Genomic DNA, 19,187 nt, shown 5'->3' on the forward strand with positions numbered 1-19,187 from the left:
AGAGAACCATCACAAAATGATACACCCCATTCCCAGTCTCCCAACTCTTGTAGCTGGTCCAGAAGGATACCACAGTCAATAGTATCAAAGGCTACTGACAGATCCAACAGGAGCAGGAGAGTCCTATTGCCCCATCCCAGACTTGCCAGAGGTTAACAAACAGGGTGACCAATACGTTTTTAGACCAATCCTGACTGATAGGGGTCTAAATAATATCTTTCTTCCTGGACTGTTGGTAATTGTGAGACCACTCCCTTCTCTACAGCCTTTCCTAAAATATAAGGTTGGACACTGGACAGTAATTATCCAGGATAGCTGGGTCAAAGAATAACTTTTTGATCCAGATTTTGCACATCCAACACTGAACACATTGTTGGAGTAAAAGTTTCAGATATTTTTATATAGCCCGGTGATATTATTGAAGCATAGTAAAATAATACCAATAATTTGTTGAAACATCCAACAGATATACATATTTTGAATCTTCAAAATATTGTGTCTATTCTTCCCCATTGCTGAATTCCATGTAAGTCACACACACACACACACAAATGAATACATCTACACTTCAATTGTAAGCAATACATATATGTTTGTGTGTGTTCTTTTAAAAATGTTTTTGAAGACAAATAATTTAAATTATAATCCTGTTAGTCTTCCTAATAGCTTAACTTCAGGGGCAGGGAAATAAAACTCTGTCATATGAGGTTATGTTATATAATATGGTGATGTAAAACTATTTTCAGTAGGGTTTTTTTTTTCCAAATGGTTTTTGCTACATGCATGATTTTACATGCATTAGTTCCAGTGTGTTTTTAAAGTTTTTTTTTCCTGATTTTACTATATGTGATGTTAATACAGTATGTTTACTTACATGTACATAGATAAAAAGATGCTTATTCTTCCCTCCATCAAGCTTACCTCGCCTCAAGACACGCAATGGCAAAACATCTGTATATGGAATATTCAAACAGAATGAAACAGGCATCAAATGCATGACTGAAGTTCCAGACAAGTTTTACCTTTGTGATCTTGTACTACATGCATTGGATATAATATTTGTACATCCTGACTGAATGGTTCACCCACATAAGAGGTATACTGCCTGGGTAAAGAGGAAAGTTGCACTCCACTGATCCATTCCATTGGCACGCACATTTTTAACTGGTTTGTTTGTTTGTTTATTTATTCATTTATGGTTAGAATGGTTAATTTATTTATTTTCAGCATGCACATATATAAAAATGAATTCAAGTATACAATAAAGATGGCACCAGCGACAGGCTTGGAAGGGCATTAATCAAGATATCTTCAGTGATGCTCCCAAATGGATTCCTTATCCAGCCCCCATATTCATTCACTCATTCTTTTTCTTTAGACCCAATCCTGCCAGTGGAGCATACAAAGCAAAGGAAAAAAGCTGTTCTATTTCCTGATTTGTCTCACTCTTTGCATTCTCAGAGATAGAGGTGAACAAGTAGTGACAGCAAGCAGCAGCAGCAGCGGCAGGAGAATTTTGCCATTGGCAGCGCTTCCTATCTTGTATCGATATTGGCCTTGTCAGGTGCTCAGTAATGATCATTTCTAATGTTGGTCTAAGCCAATGTTGTCCAAACTTGGCCACTTTAAGATGAGTGGACTTCAACTCCCAGAATTCCCCATGCTGGCTGGGGAATTCTGGGAGTTGAAGTCCACTCATCTTAAAGTGGCCAAGTTTGGACAGCACTGGTCTAAGCTAATACTTAAGGCACACTGATAAATAATTAAAACCTGGTATTAGTTTTAACACATAAAACAAAACAATTCCAACTCTCTACATATCTGTATCTAAAGTTAGTAAACAGTGCACTATGATAATTAGGGCTTAAGTTTATTGCTGACTATTTTACTTTGTTAATTACAATAAGGCCTTAGCCCAACTAACTTTAGCTGGACAATGATGTAACTATTTTTGCAATATATTCTGTCATGCTGTCTCTGGTCTCTTTCACAAATGACATGTGATGAGTTTAAAAAAATCTCCTTTGGAGACTTGAACTTGAAATTTTGCAGGTAAAAATGTCAACACACATGTTAGAATGCATTTATCTGTTATAATAGTTAAACTAGCTTTAACAATGCAACACAGAGATTCTTGATGAATGTTGAATACAATGGCGACCTCATGGAGAGAAAGGAATTGTAAATATAAGCTAATTCTTTAATGACATAGAATGTGTTTTGCCATTTGTATTATGAAATGTATGTGATGAATTTTTGCTAAATATTCACTAATTCCCATCATTCTTGGAATTTATTTATTATTAAAACTTTTTTTAATATTGTATTTTAATTTATTTTAACTTTTCTGTAAACTGCCCAGAGTCACTTTTTAATGAGATGGGTGGTGACAAATTAGATATATAAATATATAAATAAATAAAATATTAAAGGGAATCACTTCTCAGTCCTTTGTTAAGTAGAACAGCAATCCAGCTATGGGATATAATCATGTATTATTTGAGAAATTATTTTATATGTATGCACTGAATATATACTCAGAATTTAGAACACTAAGCATACTGCTGAAAGAAATAATTCAATAATTCCCAATGAATATATTGATCTAGAATGTATGCATTTCTGGATCCTTGTTTTAGCTTTTATACAGAAGCCTGTATATTTTCAGAGAGCCACCGAAAAAGAGGGTCTTGCCTATTCTCTTCGACATCAAGAAAAGCTGCATATCACTGCATTGTTTTAAAATACTTCATAGCACGTTTTCTAAAAAGAATTTTATCTAATATTTCTTCCAAGTCTTTTATTTTTAAAAAATAGCCTTTTAGATTGTGGCAAATTTCAGAAACACCTATAGTGACCATGAACACAATAGAACTGCAAACAAAATGAAAATCCTGTAAAAGACAGGGCTCTGGGTGGACATTACTGGATTGCCAGGAAAATAAAAAATATATATAACTTACAACATTTGGGAATCTGAAATAAAATCTCAGTGATTTTCATCTTCCTCAGCAGGTGGCAGCATCTAGCTGAATTTGGCTCATCTTGGCAGCTAAGCATGGTCAGCCCTGGTTAGTACTTAGATGGGAGACACCTGAGAATTGTCTAGATTCAATAGTCACAAAACATCCTTGAAGAAGGCAGAAGCAAACTACTTCTGTGGAGTGGCGATGCAACTCCATGGCCGAAACCATTAAAAATCAAGATTTATTTCAGGATACTGTTACTTTTTCATTTTAATGTGGTTCACGTAGCACCAGTTTGAAAAACAAACAAGAACAATTGTTCTTCCCATCCTTGAAGATGCCCTTTGTCATCAAGCATATAGGGACAGTCTTTGTATAACCAACAAGATGTCCAAATATTTATTTTGTATTTCTTTCTTTGTTTAATACAACTGTCATAAGAGATGAATTCAGGGAAAGGCTGGGAAGTCACATTGCAATTCTGATGGGATGAAAGTGAAAATGGAAAGGACCAAGAAAACAAAAAGATCACTTCCCAAATAAGCAGTGGCATTCGCTGCATGCTCTTCTCCCTGCATGTCAATTCAGAAATTAATATAATCAGAGTTAGTGCACTTATCCACAGGTTAGGATGATACAAAATCCTTACAGAAAATTAAAGAATAAACTTTGTGTGAAACTCACACAATTCATACAGCAGCAAGATTTTTCTATCCCATCCATTCTTCTGACTTTTTGTTTTCTGGCCAATACGAAATCAACTACATAAACATTTGTTTGTTTGTTTACAATATTTAGATCAATTATAGTGCAACCCTATGTGTTCTTATTCAGATATGAATCTGATTAGGCTTATTTTGGTAAAAGGGTAGTCATCTCAGAACCTCCTAAAGTAGAATTAAAGAGCAGAAGTAGAGGTAGAGTTTCTAATGAAAGCAAACATTCCTTTGCCCACCCCTCCCAACTTCTGATCACTGGCTTATAATGTAGAGGTAAATATCACCTGGAAAAACACATTTATATTCTGCATCTCATGCTGTATACATAATGACTTTATGAGAGATACCTAGGTTCACTCACATATTTATTTGCTCTGCTTCTAGTTATTGCTTAAGCATAATAACTTCAAATATCCTGATCGAAAGGGAATAGTCAGCTTTAATCAGAAGGTGGGAAGCTAGTGGCTAAAGTTATTAATTTACATTTTAATCAGGTGTCTTTGCAAAAAATTATGCTTTAGTGACAAGAAAAAAATGAATAGCATGGGCATCAAATGGGAATGCCCATAATAAATGCCGTGGGGGGGGGGGGAAGAAACAGAGGGTTAATCTCTATCGTCTAGCTGCCCCATTGCTGGAACAAGAACAACCATTTCTTGATGGCAGAAACAGATGGTGCCAGCCTTGTGTCCCCTCACTTCACTCTGTCACAAAGTTGACCCACATGCACATTTTCCTCTGGAAGTTTGAAAGTAATTCTCCTTCTCCTTCTCCTTCTCCTTCTCCTTCTCCTTCTCCTTCTCCTTCTCCTTCTCCTTCTCCTTCTCCTTCTCCTTCTCCTTCTCCTTCTCCTTCTCCTTCTCCTTCTTTTTTTTTTTTATAATGTTTTTTTTATTTTTACAACAAACACAAAACAAACATGAACAAACAAAAACATAAAAAGGCATAAAAAAGCATCTTCCATTTTATACCGTGTGTCAACCAGTTAAACTCGTTGGTGCCCCTTTCATAATCTTAAATTCTCATATCATCTATTCAAAAATATACTTGCATACTTATCAATTAACAATTATTAATCATTCATAGCTAATCTATAAAATCATATATTACAAAAAATTTTAACTTTCAATAGGATTAGTAATACATCTCCATCTATCTATTATATGTGTATATATATAATAATTAATATCAAATTTCTATTATAAAATTTCCTAATCTATTACATTACTATATTTTCTCATCTAATCATTAATAAAAACAAATCCTGTGTCATATAAAATTGCTTATCTTCTTACTCTAATTTCAAATCTCAATTTAACTCATCTCTGCACATTCCATAATTTTGAATAACTTCCTCCTGCATAAGTACTTTTTAATTTTTCCAATTCTTAAGAGTTACAATTCTAACCAATATCAGTTACAGTATCAATTACAATTCTAACCAAGTTACAGTTCTAACCAGATTTCACTACATGTTATACAATTTTTAACTATATATCTCAGATTTATACTTTATTCCAGCGCTTGCATAATTTTGAGTTCACCCTTTTCATTCAATGTCCCAAAATATCTGGCTGTTCATTCCTTTTTTCTATATTATTGGATAAGAGAAAGCAATAATAAGTGTCCTTTTGAACATTCTGCTTTTGGAAGCTTCTGTCAGTTCCATCATTGTTGTATTCCCCTGATTTTCTCTTTAAACATCTGCAATAGTTTCTTTCAATATTGTTTTACTTCTTTTTGTACATTCTCTTAGTACGATTTTCCATTATAATCTTGTATAATCTTTTTCTCACCCTCAGTGCCAAGAACAAATCTGTCTCTTCATTTATCAGTTGATTAACCCTTTTAATTCTCAGTTTATAGGCCTCACAATAATTCCGTTTAATGTTTCTGATTTCTTGTACTATTTCTTCCTTTTCCAATGATCCCGTTTTATGTTTAATTAAGTCCATTTTAACTTTAATATCTTTTTTTTTTTTTTTTTTTTTTTTGAGAGTTTCTGCAGCTCTTCTTCCAATTTTTTATAGTCATCCTCAATAGTTTAAAGATCTTTTTCTGCATTGTGTTTCTCGTATAGTCTATTATCTTGATAAACCTTCATTGAGTCAAAGGATTCTTTATCTTTGTTCTTGCCAAAAATAAGAGAAAAAAGAAGCAAAAGGAGAAAAAAAGAAGAAGGAAAAATAAAAAGAAAAGGAAAAGAAGGAAAAGGCTAAGCCTCTTTAAAAAAAAAAATCCATCTGGGGGGGGAATAGAAAGCAAAGCAGAGCTTCTAGCAGAAAAAAGAGCTACTGCCACTAATCAAGGCTCTTGTGACTGGCTCAAACTTTCCATCTTAATGTTTTCAAAGTCGCTTTCAACTCCACTTTCTTGTTTATAATTACGGATGGCACCTGTATAAACATGCACATCCCACTATCTTTTTAGAAAGCACAGAGTCTTTGAGCGTTGCACACAATGAAAGAAAAAAGCACTAATTCGCGCCTCTAAATGGCAGTGCAACTTTCTTTCATTTACTTTCTTAACTCCACTTTCCCCATTTCAAAGTCAAAAAGATATAAATTTCTTATAACAATAAAAAAATCTTAGTAAAAAAAAGGCTTAAAATATAAAGTTATTGAGTATTAAAAAGAGAAAGCCAATCCAGTTAAAAATATATTTTTTTTAAAAGAAAAACATCTTGTCAATTCCACTAAAAAGGGAAAGTTGAAAAGAAAAATTTTCTCCCCCAACTTTTTTTTAATAGGGTTCAATCTCGCCCCTTAAACCACTTTTCTTCACTTTTTAAAAATCTCTTTAAGTTACTTAAGGTGTTCTCTAAGAATAGTTGAATAGTAAAAGTCCATCTCACCCAGTTGACACCCTTCTCTTCCATCTTCCTTTGGAGCTGTCCCGGCTTTCGCAGCCATTTTTGGCTGCCTCTCCTCCACCGGCTTCAAGAGCTTCTCCCCGGATCGATCTGGGACTTGCGGCGTCCCTGAGATCCGCGGGACGCGCCCTTTGCGTTCGCCATCTCTACGGGACGGCTTAGGTCCATCGGGACCGTCCGGGCGAGGAGATATCGGCTGCCATCCTGGGAGCCCAGGATCGCCCGCCGTATCGCCGCGACGCCAGCTCCGCCCTCCACTCCTTCTCCTTCTCCTTCTGTCTTGCTGGAGTGCTTTACTTCCTTACAGACTTGCTCTAGCAGTTTGTTGGCTACTGTGCAGAGGTAGAAATGCCCCTTCAGTTGAGCCAATTCTTACCATTAGCTGTAGTATATTTTAGACCTCCCCTTTTTTGATAGCACAGGCACTATAACTCCTGCCTTGCAAGTCAAAGGTTGCTGGTTTGAAAACCAGCAGGAATGTTTCTTATATTATGATTATTATATTTTCTGAGCTTCCTTCTTCTCTCTTTATTTTTTTAATAAGTACAGTTTCATCATTTTACTGGTTTTCCAGTCACCTGAGATGGAGGGTTTCATTTCTACTTACACACACACATCCTAGAAGAGAAAGGTGGAAGGAAACAGCAGCAGATAAACAGTCCAAGGGGAGGTAGATGAACAATTTGCAACCTTTTGCCCAAGTGTCTTGGTCCAAACACGATTATTTTTTAAGTCAGCTTAGAGTCAAGCTGGTATGAGTACAGGACAAGAGCAACTTAAACAGTAGGTATGAATATGTCCTAGGATTGGAATGAACACTCTGAATGTGAAACTATTCACAGAAAGTTCAGTGGTTTTAGCATTTATTGGGACCTGGATTTGTGGGAGGCAGAGTTTTGCTGTAGAATTGTGCTTTGAGAAGCACAGCAGTCCTAGCAAATGCTTGACAGTTGCCATAGGTATGAAAATGTAAACAATCCAGTTTCCTACTCAGTGCTGCTATACAAAATTTTACAAGGTTCTTATCCTGCTGACCCTTAGATTTTACTACAGAATTGCAAAGTGTTATAATCATAATCATTATTCAGTATTCAGAGAAGTAGAGAGGGCGTGAAATCACATATACAGGTTATTGTCAAGCTGTTCAGGGAGGAAATTTAGTCTTGATTTAATCTTTAAAATGTTAATACTACTGACAAAGTTAGACAGTAGGAAGAACTGCAAGCATGCTGTTTTCATACAATTTAAATACTAATTTAGCTTGTTTGGCAAAAATACTGTAAAATATGTACATTCAGGGCAACAGTGTTCCAGTACAATGTGATGACGAGGGCAGTAAAAATTAAGATTGATTCTAAGGTCCTGACCAGCAATTCATAAATAAACCAATAATGAATTGATCTTAACCTTCTGTCTCTGCACCAGAAATCTATGCACATATTCTGTGCATGTTCAGAGTGTCAATATTGCTACTGTTTTTCCAAATGTACAACAAAAGAAGGAGCTTAATTTCCAAAAGCACCATTTATTTATTTATTTTAACTCTCAAGGAGATCAGTGGAGATAAATAAGTAATGCTGGCTACAGTTGTAGTCCAACTTATCTAGATGACAATTGGAGAATGCTGCCTCATAAAGATGAAACTAAAGTCCTGTACACTTACCTGGGTGTAATTTCCTGAATTAAAAGGTGTGAATAAATCCTGAATAAATTATACATAGAGAACGCACATCTCCTATTCAACAACTGTGATTTTTGCCAAGGATATGGTGACTGGGGAGTACAGTTAACATTTGGGAAGCATTCAAGGCTACAGTGGGTAGGGCAATGATATTAAGTAGCCAGTAACATGTGCGGGTGAAATTGTGATATTTTAGGTTTTTCCTAGGTTTGAGGAAGAATTTTATAAACTATATTCAAAGTATTTCAAGGGGTTAATCCTTATTTTTCTGTATTTTCCATCTCAAAATGGCAAGAGACCATGTCATTGATTTTTGGCTGCTAAGGTTGGATGTGGTTCTAAGGAAATTTTTTTAAAAAGCGGGGCGGGGGGGGGGAGAGATTTCAAGCCATTGTTGACTCTTGGGAACTGCCTAGACAAGTCCCTGCAGTTTTCTTGGCAAGATTCTGAAGTGGTTTGTCATTGCTTCCTTCCTAGGGCTGAGAGAGAGTGACTGGCTGGAGGTCACCTAGCTGGCTTTGTGCCTCAGACAGGACTAGAACTCATAGCCTCCCAGTTTCTAGCCCACTGCCTTTAGCCAATACCCCTCCACCAACAGTGAAAAAATATGACTACTGGATATGTTCCTGTATGTGTATAGAGAGGTTTGAGACTTGTTTATACAATAGTGCGTTGGCATTTATAAATATAAAACCAAGTGGGATCCACTTCCTAGATATAGATAAATAATATTTCATTTCAGGAGCAGCAAATAAAGAAATTCTTTTGAAATAATGTACTTCTTATCTGTTCTTTCAGACTCAATCTATTTTCTAGCATTTCAGAAAACAACATTTTTAAATATCCTTCTATTTTTTTTTTCCTGTCTCTTCTGGGTAATTAACAACTCCATCCTGCTAATAAAAGCCAATGATTTAGCTTAGAACTATCACTATAGAAATACGGAAGCAACAACTACCACAGGTTGTAAGTTCAGTTTGGAGTATAAATAGGCAGTGTGTGTTTCAGTGAAATAAGGAATATGTAAACATTTTGAATCTGCTTCTTAAAATGCTTCCATCTCAGCAAACAATAATACAAGTGTAAATATTTCCCATTTGGAGAATATTCAATATTTTTTTCACCTATTAATCTACATAGCAAAATAGTTTACAAGTATCATTATTTATTAGAAGGCTGCTTCTAGTTTAGAAATTCTCTCCAATTCTTAGTTCATTTATTTATTAGATGTATGTCCTGTCTTTATTTTGTACAACTCAAGGCAAGGTACATAATGCACAACAACAGTCCTGTGAGGTGGGTTGGACTGAAGCAAGAGAATGTCTGCCCCAAGGTCATCTGGCTGGTTTCTGTCCGTAAGGATGACCAGATCTCACAGCACCCTGATTTCTAGCCCAACACTACACATGAAGCAGTTACCAAGTACCTGGAAGTTAGTCTTCACTATGAACTCAGGTACATCAGATCATTCTTCTGTAATCTCTCATAAAATAGTTACTAGGCAGATGGAAAATAAAATAAAGCCAGAACTCTAAGGAACTTTCAGATTTGGCAGAGGCCACCACAACTCTAAGATAAATTTCCACCATTATTCTGTGAAGTATACTTATATTATGTGTATGTATGTATATTTATGTATGTATATTATGTATACTTGTATTATGTATACTTGTATAATGGCAAGTATATGCTGATGAGACACTACACCAGTATATCACTAGGAGGCACAACTCTCTTGGCTGAGTGCCCAGACGTGGGTGCTTTATGGGCAGGTGTAACAGGTGCGAAATGTCTTTATGCAAAATCCTATTCCTTTAAATCCTTTGGAACTCTATGCCAGCATAGCATATGCTAATAGGAAAGTATCCTAAGTGTCAAGTTACAAACTATCTTAATTGTATGTTTAGCAACCATGCTTTTAAAAATGGAATACAATGTATGAGATACCCTGATTTTCATTTGCATGGAAGCTTAGCAGTTATGCAATTCACAGTAGAATTGAGGATGAAATCCCACTGGAACCAAAGGGAATTTTTCCCCCTAAAATTAATTAGTATAGAAGGATAGTTTTGATATGGCTCATAGTTTTGGTGATATGGTTACTAAAATTCAACAAGCAGTTATAAATGCTGCATATTTAATAGTAGATTGAAGAAGAAAAGATAAAACTGAGGTAAAGTACTGGCTAAGCCACACCTATCTTATATATTTTGTAATCAATACTTACAATGCACTGTAGTGCATATTATATGCTCCAGCTATTAATTATACTCTTTACTTTTCATCTTTGAAATGTTCAGAGCATTTCTCCAACACTTGCAGATGCAAGGTATTTCCTCTCTCCAGTTCCCTCTTCCTGGCCTGTAGTTTCCTTGGCAACAGTATGGACATGGTTTGTCCTTGCCTTCTTGCAGGGTATTTATTTTTCAATTTCCCAGTCTAGTCTATAGTCTCAAGATTTCCAGGTAATCCCTATTCCAGATGCAATTCTGACCCTTCTTAGTTTTTTCACCTTCAACAAAGATGAACTAGGAAGGAAATTCCCAATCCCTGAAGAAAACAGGCTTGGGTTAACAGAAATCAGTTTTCAACCTGCATTATGAAGCCAATATATTCCAAAAGTAATATAATTCTGAAATCATTTTGAAGGTTTATGAAACTGAAATGGTAAGACAGGAGAAGGACAGCAAGCCATTGGTACAATTATCATATTTTTCGTCCTCTACACAAGAAAGTTACCTTATATACATTATGTATTCAATACATTATTGAACAGCAGGATCACAGACATAGGTATCTTCTAGACAGTGGGATGAAGGAATCCATCATGCACTGAGTAAGCTTCTTAACAATATTGTTATGGACAGAGACATCAAGAAGTCTGAGAACAAGCAGTACTCAAAAAGAGAAAGGCAGGATTGCATCAAGCTGCTCAATATCAAAGAATGGAAGTACTACTGTTATCTTTTCCAAACTGATGAGATAGTGGAATTTGCTGTGGACAGATGAGATATTCTAACGCCAATCCTTTCTATCATTTTATCTTTTTACGTCTCTTTCTCTCTTAGAATGATTTCACAGTATTTACGTCTCTTTCTGTCAGATTAAATAGCTGCCTCACATTTTATGCTATTAGCGCCAGAATAGAAATATTGTCTTACCACCTATACCAAAAGGGCATATTTTATTTGTTTGTTTATTTGATTTGTATGACCACCCTTTTGTATCTATAATATTATTATACATGCCAATACAAAACCAATATTATACTTTGCAAAACGCTTTCATTTCCAGAGGCTTAGCACGAGAGTTTTGGCTACATCATGTCTATTCATAGGCAGTCATCTCAAGATATGCTTCTGGTTTGTATTCCATGCTGATTTGTAAGTGTAAAATGCTTACAATGACCAGGCTCAAATTAACCTACTTTGGACACATTATGTGAAGACCTAGCTCTTTGGGAAAGGCTCTAATGTTGGGGGGGAAGAAAAGGACAACCAGCAGTAAGGTGGATGGACTCAATTACAGCAGTGATAGGTAAACCATTGGAAGACCTGAAGGACAGATTGTCCTGAAAATCTATCTCTGTGGTTGCTTTATGGAAAATATTTGCAATAATTACTTCTATTATCTTCTTATATTGATATCGATTATGTCTTTCGTATAAGAACCAATGTGAAAATACCAAACACTGCTCCTATCATTGTTAGGGTCTGCAGTCCATTATATGATCTTAAGAAAGGTACATGAGATATTTTCCTTGACATTTAAAGAATATAAGCTTCAAATCTTTCCTCACATTCTGCCTATAATATTTTCTTTAAGGAGGGAATTTTCCTTGGCTCAAGCTTTATTTACAGCATTTTTTGTCTCTCAATTTCAGTTCAGATTAACCGATTTATAGATCCTGATGCTGCCCTAGAATTTCTTACAACATCTGTGACAGTCACTATTTGAATATTCTTCTAACTTCTTTCTGTTGCTTCGTTTTAGGTTCACTTGTAGCATCCTCTGCTGGTCTTTGTTATAACTGGCTCAATTTCAGTTTCACTAATTAACAAATCTGGGTGGTAACATCCCTATCCACCCCCATTCCTGCTGTGCTGCCTCATTGTGGCAGCAGTGGGGGCTGTTCCTGGGAAGGATGAGTAAAGTACATTGAGAGTGTATGCCAAGAGTATGTATTCCCAGCAGACACACCCAAGGCATGAAGTCATCCCAGATGCCCAGCTAAAGCAAGCAGGTACCTATATTGGACATCAATGATACAGGAAGATGCCAGTGGCAGATGATTACTTTAGTGACAATGGCAAAGGCATCAATTCATACTGCTTGGGAGAAAGCAATGGTAAACCACTCCTGTATTTTTCCCAAGAAAACCACATGAATAGAAAATATAAAATGATTGACAAGATAGTGCCAGAGGATGGGACCTTCAGGTTGGATGACACTCAACATACTATTGAGGATCACCCTAGGATCTTTTGGAATACTAATAGTGTTTATGACATGGCTAGATTAAAGCCTTCAGGAGGTCTAGTTGCTGATGTTGCCATACAGGAAAAGAAAATCTGAAGCTGCAAAGATCGAATTACAGTAAGAACATGGAACATATGAAGCATGAACACAGGAAAGCTCGACACAGTGAATGATGAAATAAAATGACTACAAATTGACATCAAATTGGCATCAATGGACTGGAATCAGACATTTTCAATCAGAAGATCACACTGTTTATTACTTACAATATGAAAAACAAAGAAGAAATGGTGTTGCTTTTAGAGTTAGGAAGGGTATAGCAAGACCAGTACTTGGCTACAATGCAATCAAAGACTGAATGATATTAATTAGACTTCTTAGACAACCCTTTAATATGACTATCATTCAGGTTTATGCTCCAACCACCAATGCAGAAGAAAAGGCACATAATCCACCCTTCTTAATCTGGGTTTATTAAAAATCAAGAAGCATTCAATAATTTATGTTTAATTGATACATTGAAAATTGCTAAAGATAAAAAGGAAAGCGGATTTAAAAATGACATGCTACAAGACTGGCATGGAAAAAGATGTTATATTGGACATATGAAAAAAACTGGATGATGTCTTAATAATTAAAAGGGATATACAAATAACAAACCAAGAGAGTGACCTGGATAACTTTCCTATATTGGATTTACACAAGAGTCTTGTTAAAGTTTTGAAGAATTTTGTGAGAAGGGAAGAAAACATGAAAAGAAATCAAGTTCTAGGACGTTATTTGAAGGGACCAAAGATCAAGATTGTTAGTAGTAAAAGGAAGGAATATAAAGTTTGTTTATTTGATCAAGGTTAAAATAAATATGTTGTTATCTCTGGTAACCCTTAATGGACTTTTACTGGGTGAGGTTTTAAGGATTTGTATATAGATAAGAGATGGGATATTGGAAGAAGAGATCATTTGTTGTGTTTAAAGATATGATAAGTTACTAAAATGGTTTATACTCGTGATGAAAGGGGAAGTCTGTCTCTCTCTCTCTCTCTCTCTCACCCACACACATTCTTTACTTATTCTTATTTTTTCTTTCTTTTCTATTTTTCTCTTTTTTCTCTTTTTTCTTTCTTTTCTGTACCTTTTATTTTTTATTTTTATTTTCTTATATTTTTTAGGTTGTATTCATTTTTATTGTTGTAATTGTAATCTTTAATACAATTATTATATAAAAAGAGAACATTCCACTCAAAACATATATTTAAAATCAGAAATAAAAGGTGTTTCAGACTTGTTTAAAGAGTTTAATTTGATACAAAAATTTCACCCTCATATTATGAATTATACATTTATTTCCCATCCTTAAAGAATGTGTTCCAGATTAGATTCTTTTTTTCATTTCTCCTTCATTACTGGAATATGTTTTAGATTCTTCAGTTAATTCTATTGTTATATCTGATCAAGCCCCAATTATATTAACACTTCAATTTAAACCTATTAAGCTATCCTAAGGAAGGTGGTATTTTAATATCTCTGTGTTACAAGATTTTTTTAAAAAAAGTTATGTTAGACAATTAACCTAACCATTTTTTTAAAGTTAAACATGATTCATCCATTTAACAGGTTGTATGAGATACTTTTATACCTGTATGTGAGGTTATATTATTGACTTTGCTTCCAGGATGAAACAAGATAAAAAAATTCTGTATCAACAGCTGTAAAATGAGGTTAAAGAGCACCTACTGGATTATGCAAAAAAAAACCCTGTGGATCCAATTTATAATATAGTTATATTAGATAAATTACAATTGGAGAGCCAGTTTATTGTAATGGGTAAGGAACCAGGCTAGAAACCAGGAGGCTGTGAGTTCTAGTCTTGAGCATGAAGCCTGCTGGGTGATCTTGGTCCAGTCACTCACTTTCACTTCTAGGAAAAAGGCTGCATGAAACCACTTCTGAAAATCTTGCCAAGAAAACTGCAAGGACTAGTCCAGGCAGTTGCCAGGAGACAAGACTGACTTGAAGGCACACAGAACAATTGGGCTATTATGACAAGATTTAATTTTCACTGAGGAAATTGAAATTTAAATTAAAGGAAGTCAGTTGAAGCAAACAAACAAATAAATAAATAAATAAATAGACTTTAATCTCTGAAATAGTTACTGACAACAGGCAGACATTGGTATACCTAGAAAGTGTTAATAATCAGATTTTTATTTTTTATAAATCAATACAAATTGGATGATAAAGGGGATCAATATGATGTCAACCATTTTTTGTATCATGTAGATATTTGATGTCACTTTGTCACTTGAAGAAGTACTGGATTGGATTCATTTGTTGAAAAAATGGGTTTTTGTTCCGTAGGGTTTCTCAATGGAATAGTATAAATCCCTCATAGATTTGGCCCCTATATATTTAGAGGTTTTTGTGAATCTTTTAATGCTGGTAAATTGCCTTTATTGTTTTTGAGACTTATATAGGTTGATTTTACAATCAGATAAATATTCTAGATTTTGTGCTAGTTATAAGCCTATTTTGGTTAATTAATGTTGATACCAGGATCTAAACTACTTTATAACATGAGCAATTGCAGAAGGTTCTATTACACATAATCCACCCTTCTTAATCTGGGTTTATTAAAAAATCAACAAGCATTCAATAATTTGTGTTTATTAATTGATATATTGGAAATTGCTAAAGATAAAAGGAGTTATGCAATACTTGTAGTTCTTGATGCTGAAAAAGCCTTTGAGTTGGTTCAGATTAAATTCTTAAAGCAAGTGATACAATACTTAATATATGAAACATAAGTGATACATTTAGATGCTTAGCTGTTTTTTAAAAAAAATAGGGGATTCTCTATTTTTTTTTATCTGTTTATTTTTTGTTTTTGAATAATTGCTTTTTGTATCTCATTGTTGGTTTAACTTTTGTTTTTGTTTATTTTTTGTAATATTGTTGTAAAATATAATACAATGGGGTAAATGTAAATAAATAAATTCCAACTATATTTTATCAAGATGATTTCATAGGAAAAATATCCTACATCAACAGTAACATTATGAGATTGGCAGTCCTAAAGACAGAAATGGTAAAACATCATTGCATCTTTTATGTAAAAGAAGTCAAGGTACAAAATCTGATCTTGAGCACCTTTTCCCAAACTTTTTTTTATCCTGATTTGACAATTAGTTTGAATATACTACTGTGAAACATATATACAATGTGTGTGTGTGTAATGTATATAATATATAATGTTTCACCATTGTGTGCTGCTGAATATATAAAAACATTCACATAACTGCACAAGAATGAGGTAACGAAATCAATGAAAAAAGTTAGTAGCAGCAGTAGCTCAATGAATTCCATAATGGAATGGAAGATAATGGATAGATAAGTGGCTTTGGAATCCAGGCCCATGTACAATCCCCCACTGATAAATTGTAATTATTCCTTTAAAGTATTATAATTTATTGCTTAAAATACTCTTCCCAATCTAGGACTCATACTTCTTTGACTGTAATATTTTCATCACTGACCTCAATAGATGGAAATTTCTTCCACATATTTTATGCATCCATTCTATCTAGTTTAAAAACTGAGAAGGCCTCAGGTCTGAGAAGCTCTCTTGGTTTGTGTGCACTCTTTGTGTTGCCTCTCTGCTACAGCTGAGAGTGAGGCATTATGTATGACACAATGGTGTAGATTATGTAATTCTTTGCAAGGCCGGTTCTTTGCTTTCTGGATACTACTTTTAAAAATATTTTTCTTTTGAAAAGTGTGAATGGAGAGTTGCATAGTCATGCAGACATGAGGAGTGGGAGGTAGATTTAATTTTTGAGAAATTATTGTATTTCCTTTTTCGCAGAGTGGGAACTAAGATGGGTAGATTCCATCTTGCTAAAAGACATTGAGGTCATCCTTTTATTTTAGTCATTGTTTCATTTTTATGATTTTGACCAAGTTCATAACTGCAATTAGTCTGAAATGGGAACATCCAGGTTTACAATCCTCTTATGCCCAAAAAGAATTATATATACATTCAATTCCATCTTTTAGAACATTTGTTGGTCTCAGTGTCAGCCATTTCAACCTTCTTTTCCCTTCAACTACAAAAGGGGGCAAATAGTACTTTATTTCTTTAAACATTTTATCAATATGTTATTCTGTTAAAGAGAACTGAAATTGAATTGAAATTGATTTAGGAGTCCACCTAGCTTGTTTTAAAGAAAAGACCCAGCTCTAGAGAAAGTTTAATGCTGCACACTAATTTCTCCTTTTAATAAATAAATTCATTTTCTTCCTTTCCTCTTACAGGAAACAGCACAAAAAAGCACCTTTACTTTAATATTTTTATTACTTGTAAGAATTTATAAGGCAATATAAGACAGACCTTCATAGTTTTAACTATAAAATTTGGTATGAGGGTATACAAATCAGAAAGCTTTCTAATTCATAACTGTTTCCATATTGTATGTAAAACCTAGGGCTTGAAAGGGAGGTATAATTTATGCATGCATGTATGCTGTGTTCATCCATCATGAATACAAAACATTAAAATAATTAAATGCTAAGGTTTAATGCTGCTTAAATTATCTCTAGGGGCATATAGAAATGGCATACGTTATTCAAATATTCAATAATATAACAAGCTCTTCTTCAAAAATGTAGCAAGATCACAGGAAGAAATGTGAGACCTAAGGCACTGGATAAGTGGAACTGTTTCATCACAGAAGTTTACAATTATCCCACAGAGCAACACATATTAATGCAGTAATACAATTACAGCTGACAGCAAGTCCACTACAGTAGCTGCCATGAAAAATCTTATGGCTGTATATGAAATAACAGCTTGGGAATCACCTTCTCATAGTCACACTTGATAGCTACATGCTGGTAAAATAATGAGTTAGTCTACCAAGTGGGATGGGGGAAAAGTAGTATCTATTTTAAAAAAAAAAATGTCATGCAAATGTTAGTGCTATAGGAAACATTATGAAAAAGAAAGCAGAATCAGAAGGAGAGAGAGAAAAGCACAGGGTCAAAGAGATATGAAAAATACCAAAATTAAGAGAACAAAGAAATGTTCAGGTGAGATCATCTTTCAAGATTCCACAGATGTTGCATTACTAAGAAAGCTGTATCCTCGTGACTCTGAGAAAGAACATACTGAAGCATACTGGGATCATTGCAGGCAGATAATTTAAACACTAGACCTAATGGTCTTTTTCCACCACCATTTTTAGATGCTACTGGACATTATTTTAAATGTGTGCTAAGCTGTGGCCTGCTACTCTAAAGTTCTCTCTTGCTTGCTCATTCTGTTGAGGGTGGCTTTTGACTTCTATCCCCAAAGTCCTATGCTAATGACCATCAAGCTTTATTTTTGAGCTACAGCATTTAGCTTAAATGGCTGGTCTTGAACAGCTAAGCAAACTACATACAGCTATCATATTTCAGCTACAAAAATCCAGATGGCAATAAAGAGATACTGTATAGAAAATTTTACTTTTTTGGGATGCCAAATAGCCCTTTGTATTTTTATAGCCCAGATATGGTAATCCTATAGTTGGATTGATTACAACTTGGATGGGAAGGAGGTCTTTAAAATTGACTGGGAAGTTTAGAAAACATCCTAGAGGAAGCCAATGGCTAATCATTTCTATGCTATTGCAGGGAAAACTGCCTGGATGTGTTCATGAAGTCACCAGGAGTCAAGCTTGATTCAATACACTTTTCATTTCACTCTCTTATATTTAGTCTTCTTCCCATTTGTTGTTGTGAAATGGTGGTTTCTGAGTGTATAGCAGCATTTCCTGTATTTTCAATACTCTGCCATGAACTAATAGAAAAAGAGCTGTTTGGAAGGGCATCATGGGAAGAGATGCCAACCTGTCCTATCCATCGACCAGAGAATCCACAGCTATGGATAACTGTTTTTTTTACTTTCTTAGCTGAAAGTAACCTTTATCCAACTACCCAAAACCCAAGGATTGAAGAGCAGAAGCCAAGCATCAACTACTCCATTGACCAGGGAACTATGGAGTATGGGTTTGATTGTCTGTGAACATTCAATTAAAAGATTTTTATACACCTAATAAGAATTTCAAGGTTTCTTTACAGTTAAGGAATTATTGTATTTTAATGGATATAGTCCATATTAGGTTAAACATTCTTTGATAACAATAAAACACATTAAGTTCTAACAATTACAGTAGGAAGAAAAATTGACAAGTACAATCTGTATCTAATTCCATATAAGCAGAAGTTTCTGAAAAGAAAGTTTAAAACTCACTGTACATAATACCAATAATTTCAACATGGTCAATTTCATAATATACAAAAGTATTATATATAGGATAAAGTGACTGCATTCAGCACCTGGAAAGCTTTGGGGGATTTTATGTCCCTTTGCATAGAATAACTCTGTTAATTAATTGAACCAGATTAATTTAATTATAAATGTAAACAAAGAA

The 19,187-nt window shown here is 34.5% G+C and overlaps 1 long non-coding RNA gene across 1 annotated transcript in view; it reads right to left on the bottom strand.

Moving 5' to 3' along the window:
- Positions 1–3,401: 3,401 nt before the first annotated feature.
- The window catches only part of LOC148215123 (uncharacterized), a 69,489-nt gene continuing 53,703 nt past the window's right edge, over positions 3,402–19,187 (bottom strand). Inside the window, exon 3 of the long non-coding RNA XR_015796732.1 lies at positions 3,402–3,538. This is a non-coding gene — a long non-coding RNA (uncharacterized LOC148215123). The remainder of the gene's footprint in view (positions 3,539–19,187) is intronic.

This window comes from Python bivittatus, unplaced genomic scaffold, assembly GCF_059951505.1.
Source record: "Python bivittatus isolate LINGU-HERP-01145 unplaced genomic scaffold, Pbiv_v1 ctg000350_np1212, whole genome shotgun sequence".
Taxonomy (NCBI): Eukaryota; Metazoa; Chordata; class Lepidosauria; order Squamata; family Pythonidae; genus Python; species Python bivittatus.